The 11,704-nt window shown below is 44.2% G+C and overlaps 1 long non-coding RNA gene across 1 annotated transcript; it reads left to right on the plus strand.

The window, feature by feature from the left end:
- The first annotated feature begins 3,148 nt into the window (after nt 1-3,148).
- Nucleotides 3,149-3,556, plus strand: LOC308384836. The gene is made up of 2 exons (XR_013969405.1): nt 3,149-3,287; nt 3,381-3,556. It is a non-coding gene; the product is annotated as an uncharacterized lncRNA (long non-coding RNA).
- Nucleotides 3,557-11,704: the final 8,148 nt, after the last annotated feature.

An 11,704-nucleotide genomic window follows, 5' to 3' on the forward strand; every position in this document is an offset into this window, starting at 1 on the left:
CCACACTGTATATAAATGCCACTTGTTTTGCACATATTCAACTCTGTATATTTTATATATTTTATTATTATTATTATTATTATTATTATTTTTTTTTTACTATTTAATTTGTAAAAATGTGTATACACACACACACACACACACACACACACACACACACACACACACACACGTAGGAAAATATTTAGTATACACATCCAGAAATGCATACACTATTATATATTGTACATATATTTATTAGTGTCAGGTTGGCCATTCTTGTATTTCGCTCGTTTGTGTTGTTGTGTTTGCACATCTCTGTTGCTTGTGGGGCTCGCACACAAGAATTTCACTCGCATGTGCTGTGCCAGTGTGCCTGCACATGTGATGTGACAATAAAAGTGATTTGATTTGATTTGATGATCATTTCCATATTTGAAGATCACCTCTTCCCTAAAAAAAAGAAATCTACTGCCAAGGTTCTTCTCGTGGTGCGTTAGAGCCGAGGATGATGAAGACGCAGAAGCTAAAGCAATTTCTGAAACACGTTTAGAAGAATTTAAAAGTAATATATTTCCAATACTGGAGAAAAAAATCATCATCTGGCATTAGTGTCAGCGCACTCATTCACTGTAAAAAATCAAACTTGCTTACAGTCATTTCTTTCACAATTCAACAATAAAAGCTGAGTTGCCCCATAAACTCAAATACATTAAGGGTTTCAACTAATCCTTTAACGTTTTGGAGCAAAAGTTGGTCTCACATGAACTTTATTGCTGGCAAAATGAATGAATTCAAGTTTTACATGAGTTGAAGCTGTTGGCGCCTTTCTGTGCCTGAGCACGCATGCGCATGTCATATTTTTGGATACTACGGGGTCTACGATGCACTTTTGCAAGGACTGAAAGCCACCTGGCCGTCTGCCTTAATGCGAACACGAGGCTTTTTACGCCAGGAGCTGGATGCAGCTAAGGTGTTCATCTCAACTTTCTGAAGGCAAGTACTGTTTCTTTTAATGTGCATTTATATGTGTTTACTACCTCATTTAAGATCCCCCCTAGACTGTTTTACTCAATCGTGCTGCTTGAATGCCCTCGTGAGCAACTTTAATGTTTTCCATCATGAAATAGTGCTTTAAAGTTTTCGTATAAAAATCGCCATGTCACAAAATAATGTAAATCCGACAAGCATCCCTTCCAAACAGGCGCGCTCATGTCTGACAAGCCTCCACGACACCCCCTACGTGTATTTCATGTAGGGGGTGTTCGCCATACCACCGAACGAAAGAAACCCGACAAAATAAGCTAGCTCGCTCATGGCAAACCCCCCACCGCTTTTTAAAATAAATAATTTCGGGGCCCCCCTCTGCCATGTTGTTTAATTTGTTCAAATCATATTTAGCCAAAAAAATGTGGTTTAGTTTCTGTGTGAACGGGGTGGTGGAGTCCTCCACCGAGAACACTCACGTTAACTTTATCGAGTGGGGAAAAAAAAGTTAGCTTGTTTATATTATGCTAACATAGCTGTGTCGCTAGCGGTCACGTAGCACATCATTATATACCAGCTAGCCCAACTTCAGTAACCCTACAAACGTCACTGCTGTTTAGTTTCCTGTCTTCATTTATGCTGGAAGTGATAACAGCTGTAGGGTTTAATTTGTTTCCAAAACCCCGCAGTCAGGACATGCTATATTGTATTTAGATAGAAGCTAGCGAGCTAACTCCCTGCTAACTTCTAACTCCGTTAAATGTCATAAATTTCGTTTTCATGGGTGCCTGGATGTTAAACTCAATTGTTACACCTGGTAGAACAGAACGCTGATCATTTTATTAAAGATGAAAGACTTTAGACAGTTTTTCAACTCTCAGTAATGCCATAGTGATCGTTTGACATGTGAACCTGCAGCGGAGTTTAGGTCCAGACATGGCTAGTGACGTCAGACTGAACAACCGGATTGAACGAGGAGGACCCAGAATCCAGCCCTGTGTGAAGCTGAAGAGGCTGAAAATTACAGGTTATCTGTGGAAGCCTGCATCAAGAAGGTGGTGACACTTGTCATTAAAAATGCCAGTTCACCTTCCTCTACGGAAAAAGTTGATGCCATCACCCAACGGCTGTTCATAAAACTCTGGCCTAGACTTAAAAAGATCAAAGTTGATAATGTGATATGGTTTATAGCTCCTTAATACAGAAATGGAAAGAGCCAGATGTCATACATATTCATGGTATTAGACCATGAATATGCAGATGATGTAATTGTAAAGGTTTTCAAGGAGCATGCCATCACTGTATTGGAAAGTGAACATTTCATCACAAGCTTCTTTCTTCATGCTGTATGGATCGCAGGCAGAAAATACTTGGTTACTGTTGTGTAAGTCCCTAAAAGTAGATTTTGTTTATCTGGACGCAGGATTTTCAGTTTCAATTTATTTAAGTAATTATAATAAAGGTCAATCAAATGGACCAATATGGCAAGGCCATGATCCACTTGGTAAAATAAATCCGTTTGGCATCTTTCTTGGCCTTAAGACAACAATTCTGATGGCTAAAGATCCAAACGGGACACAAGAAAAAAACAAAAACAAAACACGTGTTGTCTGACAACAGTATCAAAGATTTGCATATACATAAAAAAAACCCTGAAAGATCTGGACCGGGCCATTTACAAAGAGCTACGTCAGAAAACATTCTGTAAAGAAAAACATTTACTGATGTTACTGAACAACGAGGACCCAGTGTTGAGAAAACTGACGGTCGATATCATTAAAAATCACCTGATCGACACTATGCAGAATCCAGCCCTGTGTGATGCTGAAGAGGCTGAAAATTACAGGTTATCTGTGGAAGCCTGTATCAAGAAGGTGGTGACACGTGTCAATAAAAATGCCAGTTCACCTTCCTCTACTGAAAAAGTTGATGCCATCACCCAACGGCTGTTCATAAAACTCTGGCCTAGACTTAAAAAGATCAAAGTTGATAATGTGATGTTCATCGGTGATTGTCAGGGTCCCTGAGCAGTTATGAATTATATTATTATTATTATTATTATTATTGTTATTGTATGTATATTTGGTGTTGCTGTCCTTCTCCGTGTGTGTGTGTGTGTGTGTGTGTGTGTGTGTGTGTGTGTGTGTGTGTGTGTGTGTGTGTGTGTATATATGTGTTTCAGTGGGTGCCTTCAGGCCTGGTGGGTGTGGCCCTGCTGACGGTCTGGCCACACCCGAAGCCACACACCTGCTGCTGGTCAGGCCTCGTCGGGGGTGCTACTTAGGAGAGTCTTGGAGCTCCCACCGACGCGGGATCATTGCGTGAGTCTCCACGTTAGTCATCCATTTGAACTGAGTTAGTGTATGTATGCCCGCGGTTATGTGTCCTGACGGCTGCGTCTATTGTGTCCCCAGGAGAAGTGTGGAGCGCCAGACAGCAGCCAGCACGAGGAGTGCTGAGACACGGGAGCGGCGAGCACTGAGACACGGACTGGTCACGGAGAGACACGACACGGGAGTCAGGGGAAACCACGGGGATTTATTGTTGTTATTTCCACACACTGTAAATAAACGTACTGCTTGTACATAGAGCACCGCGCCTGGGTCCTCCTTCCCCACAACCCCCACGGTTTGCCATGCCAAACCGTGACAGTGATATGGTTTACAGCTCTTTAATACAGAAATGGAACAAATTATTCACTGTCTACTTTAGCAGAAGGTTTTTAGCTGAAGATAGTTTAACCAGCTGTTTTGCCAACACCTTCATTTTTATCATTTAGCATCATTTTAGAATATAATACATTACTGTAGATCAGGGGTCCCCAATCCCAGTCCGCGAGGGCCGGTGTCCCTGCAGGTTTCAGATCTCACCCTGGGTCAACACACCTGAATCACATGATTAGTTTGTTACCAGGCCTCTGGAGAACTTCAAGACGTGTTGAGAAGGTAATTTATCCATTTAAATCAGCTGTGGTGGATCAAGGACACATCTAAAACCTGCAGGAAACCAGCCCTCGCGGACTGGGATTGGGGACCCCTGCTGTAGCTCAAACAGCATATGAAGCATTTAAATTCAGACCAACCTTATAACCGTATAACACCGATGGGGAACAATGTGTTCTGCAGAATACTCTTGATACTTTAAGAGCAATTTGCCAATAATACAGATTCATGTGTAGTAAGGTGGTTTCATTGCTACTTTTATTAAAGGAGTGCTTCTAAAAATTGAGGTGGTCATCTCCGCTTGCATTTCTGTAAAAGCCACAGCATGCCACCTTGGATAAGAATATGCATTCTTAACATTTTGCTGTCACAGTTTAGCTGTTTTCATTTCCACTGACACATCAGCTCCTAAGACCACAATACTACTACCAAAGTACTACAAGGATCTGGAAAAAAAGGACAGAGGGGGGGATATAAAATATACCAAATGTTTCTTGAATTGTTAGCACAAGTGTATATGTGTATGTATCTAGTCGAGTTTATATGCAGTAGTGCTCACTTGTTTTCTTTCATTTTATTACTTAACTGTATTTCATGTAAGTCATTGATATTAAATATTGATTTTACAGAGGGGTGGTAAGAGTTTGGTTTGAGATTTTCCTGTTAATATTTGGATATTTTTCTTGCATTAACAATATTTTGATTAGAAAAGCAGAATAAAATGTGCAAATTAGCTTCATTTATAGTTTGTTATACTCCTTCCCTCTAATACAAATATTTCATTTCTAACTCTGAGTGTAAGTGCATAATTTAATAATAAGTGTTTCTGCTCACAAATGTCCACGAGCACAGACATGCACGCAAAAACTGCGTGACTCCTCGCTGGCTGTAACTCACCGCGCGTGTTCACCTGGAACGTAAGAAGACGTGTGACCATTCTGATAGCCGTCTGTGTCTGCAGGTGAATGAGTGAAGCTACATAAACAGTTAAATTAGCATAGCTTACCAGCCGTAAACCCGACAACAACACAGTGGGTGAGGGTCGGAGGGGGGGTCGCTTGACATTCTAACTTTAAAGGAAGGATTTTAACAGTATTTGCTGTGGGTTAAAGCAGTGGACCAGCAGGCTACATGTTTGAATCCAAACAAGTTTCACTCAATCCCAACAACTGAGGATCGCCATTGTATAGCGGTCGCTAGGGTAACGTCACGTCGCCGTCATATCGGATGTGGGCGGGGCTTAGCGCTAGAATCCCTTTGATCCTTTCATGTCTTGTGTGACATCACCTTGGTAAAAGTCTATAAATAGAACCATTTGCACAGGGTTAGTCACAAGGTAAGTTTAGTAAGAGGGAGTAAGAGGCATTAATGTCTGAGACACAAACTCAGCAACTTACACAAAATTCAGAATCAAGTCCAGATTGTAAAAAAGTTATATCATTTGAAAATATGAATTCTGCCATTGAAACAACCGATGCGATTCAAAGCTGCGCCACTGAAGACGACTCTGAATGTAGTGTCGTCCCTGGCGTAAACATTTTACGGAGCGACGAGGGGAAATCGAAGCACTGTGTGTGCTGCCCTCAGTCATGCAACCAGCAACAGAATCCGGGGGATCCAGAGTCAGTTGATCTCCAGGAACCTCCGGTGTCAGAAGAACAGCTGCTCGTTAAAGAGCTAATAAATGCTGTTATTACACGTGCCTCCAAAGAGGCAAAGGTGTCGCCATCGGAAATGATTCAGCAGCGCCTCTTCACAGCTCTGTGGGCACAAGTTGAGCAAAAACCTCTCAAAATCACACACAGGGGGATTAAAAAACTTGAAAAGGTGATTTTTAAAGACATAACAAAGCGGCTTGACATTAGCCCTGATCTCGTGATCATTGCGCTAGCCGTAGGTCAGCCGTACCTAGAGGTGATCATTTCCATATTTGAAGATCACCTCTTCCGTAAAAAAAGCCTACTGGCAAGGTTCTTCTCGTGGTGCGTTAGAGCCGAGGATGACGAGGACGAACAAACTAAAGCCATGTCTGAAACACGTTTAGAAGAATTTAAAAGTAATATATTTCGGATACTGGAGAAAAAATCATCATCTGGCATTAGTGTCAGCGATTATGATGATGATGAAGAAGAACATGTGAGCGCACTCATTGATGCTGTGCTCACACGAGCTGCAAATAAATCGCACTACAGACCTTCTAAAAAACTCCACAGGTATCTGTTAAAACACGTGTTGTCTGACAACAGGATCAAAGATCTGCATATACATGAAAAAAAACTGAAAGATCTGGACAGGGCCATTTACCAAGAGCTACGTCAGAAAACATTCTGTAAAGAAAAACATTTACTGATGTTACTGAACGACGAGGACCCAGTGTTGAGAAAACTGACGGTCGATATCATTAAAAATCACCTGATCGACACTATGCAGAATCCAGCCCTGTGTGATGCTGAAGAGGCTGAAAATTACAGGTTATCTGTGGAAGCCTGTATCAAGAAGGTGGTGACACGTGTCAATAAAAATGCCAGTTCACCTTCCTCTACTGAAAAAGTTGATGCCATCACCCAACGGCTGTTCATAAAACTCTGGCCTAGACTTAAAAAGATCAAAGTTGATAATGTGATGTTCATCAGTGATATGGTTTACAGCTCTTTAATACAGGAATGGAAAGAGCCAGATGTCATACTGACATTCATGGAATTAGACCATGAATATGCAGATGATATAATTGTAAAGGTTTTCAAGGAGCATGCCATCACTGTATTGGAAAGTGAACATTTCATGACAAGCTTCTTTCTCTGTGCGGGTCATGCTGTATGGATCGCAGGCAGAAAATACTTGGTTACTGTCATGTAAGACCCTAAAAGTAGATTCTGTTCATCTGGACGTAGCATTTTCAGTTTCAATTTATTTAACATCTAATCGAGTCATTTTAAAAACCCTTGACCGGTCGAGGCAGATGGCCGTTCCTCACTGAGCCTGGTTCTGCCGGAGTTTTCTCCCTGTTAAAAGGAAGTTTTTACTCCCCACCGTCGCCTAGTGCTTGCTCAGAGGGAATTGTCAAATTATTGGGGTTTTGTTTTGTGCCATCTAATACACAACTTATCGTATTGGGCACTCTAAATGTATTTTTAATCAATAAAAAGCTCCAAAAAAGATTATATTGTGAATTCTGCGTGTTTTCATTGTCACACAAATGTATACATTTTCAGCTTAGACTGAACGTGTTTGTTTGTCATTCCTTTCAAATCAAAGATTTTAGTAGCAACTATTGTATTAAAACATTGCACAGGCGTTTTACTCTGATTACACAAACCTTATGTAGGAGTAGGTCACAGATAAGAGGTACTAATTTGTAAATTTGACCTCTGACCTCACAGAGATCAAATGTGACAGGATATTTGTGCTGTAATTTTCAGACTGTAAGGATTATTTGTATGTAAACTATAATTTCATATTAAGAATCCACATCAACACATTCTCACTCTCAAAGTGTAAAATGTTACACTATAGGTGACAAATCGTCAGTATGTTACGCTTTTGGCCACCCAACATGTCCCTGTGTTACTTGTTCGGAAAAATGAGGAAACATGAGAACCATTTCGAATCAATCTACACGTGTATGTTTATTTTACTGTAATTGCTTTGGAAAACACTATCTAACACGATTAGGTTATGATACGGGTTAGGATTAAGGTTAAGGTTATGGCTGGAATACACAGCTGGAACGTGTATTACACCGGGAGCGTCATTCTATTGGATGTCATCCACAATCCGGCGCGTATCAAATAGATGCGGAAGGTTACCTTTCACGTGTCTATGGGACACCTCGGAGCGCGACTAATGGTCGGTATGTTACACGTCGGGAATGAGAACGGGCTGTCCACATATATTGGTATGTCATCTACTAAATTTTGCCAATACAAACAATGGCAGTAATGAATTAATTCATCAATATAATAATTAATATATATAAATATAAAAACACATTTACAAAAAAAAAATATTCACTGTCTACTTTAGCAGAAGGTTTCTAGCTGAAGATAGTTTAACCAGCTGTTTTGCCAACACCTTCATTTTTATCATTTAGCATCATTTTAGAATATAATACATTACTGTAGATCAGGGGTCCCCAATCCCAGTCCGCGAGGGCCGGTGTCCCTGCAGGTTTTAGATCTCACCCTGGGTCAACACACCTGAATCACATGATTAGTTTGTTACCAGGCCTCTGGAGAACTTCAAGACGTGTTGAGAAGGTAATTTATCCATTTAAATCAGCTGTGGTGGATCAAGGACACATCTAAAACCTGCAGGAAACCAGCCCTCGCGGACTGGGATTGGGGACCCCAGCATATGAAGCATTTAAATTCAGACCAACCTTATAACCGTATAACACCGATGGGGAACAATGTGTTCTGCAGAATACTCTTGATACTTTAAGAGCAATTTGCCAATAATACAGATTCATGTGTAGTAAGGTGGTTTCATTGCTACTTTTATTAAAGGAGTGCTTCTAAAAATTGAGGTGGTCATCTCCGCTTGCACTGTGTGTGCTACCCTCAGTCATGCAACCAGCAACAGAATCCGGGGGATCCAGAGTCAGTTGATCTCCAGGAACCTCCGGTGTCAGAAGAGCAGCTGCTCGTTAAAGAGCTAATAAATGCTGTTATTACACGTGCCTCCAAAGAGGCAAAGGTGTCGCCATCAGAAATGATTCAGCAGCGCCTCTTCACAGCTCTGTGGGCACAAGTTGAGCAAAAGCCTCTCAAAATCACACACAGGGGGATTAAAAAACTTGAAAAGGTGATTTTTAAAGACATCACAAAGCGGCTGGACATTAGCCCTGATCTCGTGATCATTGCGCTAGCCGTAGGTCATTCGTACCTAGAGATGATTTTTGTTCAAGATGGCGCCGAGTATGGCAGCCTCGTCGCGAGCTCCCCCAAGCAACGGCTTTCTTCTGTGTTTAATTTTACTTTTCCTTTATTTTTTCACGAGCAGCACTTGTCTCCTTGTGTATGACCGACAAACCTTACTGGACATAAAAGACGGTCTTTCTTATAACTTTCCGGAGTTCAAGTTTTGCAACACGGACGCTCCGTTTGCAGACCCCCCATTCATCTCACCTGAGACGCCTTTGTTCTCTGGCCCTGGAGGCCGCAAACGCCGACGCAGAGGGAGAAGATCTGGCGTTCTGGTTCGACTGAGACGGCGCACTTACAGACCACCGTTACCCAGTTTATTACTGGCTAATATGCAGTCTCTGGAGAACAAGCTGTGCGAGCTTCGGGCACGGATCTCATTCCAGCGAGAGATGCGGGACTGCTGCGTGATCTGCCTCACAGAAACCTGGCTATCGGACAAAGTACCGGACTCCGCAATACAACTGCCGGGGTTCTCTGTGCACCGCGCGGACAGGTCACAGGATCTTACTGGGAAAAGCAGAGGCGGTGGTGTGTGTTTCATGATCAACAACAGCTGGTGTGATTATGCGAACGTGCACCCGGTCAAATCCTTCTGCTCACCGGACCTGGAGTACCTGATGATTAAGTGCCGGCCATTCTGGCTACCGAGGGAATTTACAGCAGTGATAATTTATTACGGCTGTTTACATTCCCCCACAAGCCGACACTGACCGTGCACTCAGGGAACTGTACAGCGCGATCAGCAGCGAGGAAACCGCACACCCAGAGGCAGCGTTTATCACAGCCGGAGACTTTAATAAGGGAAACCTGAAGAAAGTCTCACCAAAACTCCATCAACACATCCTTTTCAACACACGTGGAAACCAGCTACTCGACCACTGTTACACCTCTTTCCGGGATGCGTACAAAGCCCTCCCCCGCGCCCCATTCGGCCAATCAGATCACTGCTCCATCCTGCTCCTGCCCGCCTACAGGCAGAAGCTGAAACAGGAAGCTCCAACCCGGAGGGCGGTGCACTGTTGGACGGACCAATCGGAGTCTGCGCTGCGGGACTGTTTTGATCACGCGGACTGGGAAATGTTTCACGTGGCCGCCAGAGACATTGATGAATACACAGACTCAGTCTGTGGATTTATCAGGAAATGCGTGGAAGATGTCGTCCCATCCAGAACAGTCAAATCCTTCCCAAATCAAAAACCCTGGACTAACGGAGATGTTCGTGCGGCACTGGCGGCACGGAGCACCGCCTTTGCCTCCGCGAACACATCGGACTACAAACACGCACATTACCAACTCCGGAAGACGATCAAAGCAGCCAAACGTGAGTACAGGGACAGGGTGGAGCAACAGTTTGACAACCCTCGGAGTATGTGGCAGGGACTAAACACGATCACAGACTTTAGAGGGAAAACCAGCACACCGCAGACCACGGCCTCTCTGTGTGAGGATCTAAACGTATTCTACGCTAGATTCGACACAGCGAACACCATGAGACCGGACAGTGTGCGCACCGCGGATGACGTCAGTGCGCACACTGTGTCTGAGGAGGATGTGCGGAAGTGCTTCAGGAAGGTGAACGCACGCAAAGCTACTGGTCCGTACGGGATTCCCGGCCGCGTCCTCAAGTCATGCGCGGCTCAGCTGGCTGGAGTGTTCACGCACATCTTCAACCGTTCCCTCTCTCTGTCTGTAGTCCCAGCCTGCTTCAAAATGGCCACCATCGTCCCTGTACCCAAATCCTCCACCATCTCCTCATTGAACGACTGGCGACCTGTAGCCCTGACCCCCATCGTAAGCAAATGCTTCGAGAAGCTGGTCAGGGACTTCATCTGCTCTGCACTACCCGACTCACTGGACCCTCTACAGTTTGCATACCGCCACAACAGGTCCACTGATGATGCCATAGCCCTGACACTACACACTGCCCTGTCACACCTGGAGAAGAGAGACACGTATGTGAGGATGCTGTTTGTAGATTACAGCTCAGCATTCAATACCATCGTTCCCTCGAAGCTGGACAGGAAACTGCAGGATCTAGGACTGAGCAGCTCCCTCTGCAGCTGGATCCTTAGCTTCCTGTCTGACAGACGCCAGGTGGTCAGACTGGGCAGCATCACCTCATCCCCCATCACACTGAACACTGGTGCTCCACAGGGGTGTGTACTGAGCCCTCTCCTGTACTCACTCTACACCTACGACTGCACAGCCACTAACAGCTCCAACATCATTGTGAAGTTTGCGGACGACACTACAGTGGTGGGTCTTATCACCAACGGTGATGAGACGGCTTACAGGGAGGAGGTCAGCGCCCTGACCCACTGGTGTCAAGACAACCATCTCACCCTCAACGTCGCAAAGACAAAGGAGTTGATAGTGGACTTCCGGAGGTGCAGAGAAGTACACACCCCCATCACCATCAACGGCGCTGCTGTGGAGAGAGTGAGCAGCTTCCGGTTCCTTGGTGTACATCTGGCTGAGGATCTTACGTGGTCAGTACACACAAATAAAACAGTGAAGAAGGCGCAGCAGCGCCTCTTCTTTCTCAGGAGACTGAAAAGATTCGGCATGAGCCCCCGCATCCTCAGGACCTTCTATCACTGTGCCATTGAGAGCATCCTCACTGGATGCATCACCACCTGGTATGGCAACAGCACCGCCTACAACTGCAAAGCTCTCCAGCGAGTAGTGCGGTGCTCTGAACGGATAATTGGAGGTGAGCTTCCCGGGGAGGATCATCAAGGACTCCAGTCACCCCAGCCATAAACTGTTCAGACTGCTTCCATCAGGAAGGAGGTTCTGCAGCATCCGGTCCCGTACCAGCAGACTGAGAGACAGCTTTTTCCATCAGGCCATCAGACTGCTGAACACGTC

Source organism: Rhamphochromis sp. 'chilingali' (genome assembly GCF_963969265.1).
Source record: "Rhamphochromis sp. 'chilingali' genome assembly, chromosome: 17".
NCBI classification, from domain to species: Eukaryota; Metazoa; Chordata; class Actinopteri; order Cichliformes; family Cichlidae; genus Rhamphochromis; species Rhamphochromis sp. 'chilingali'.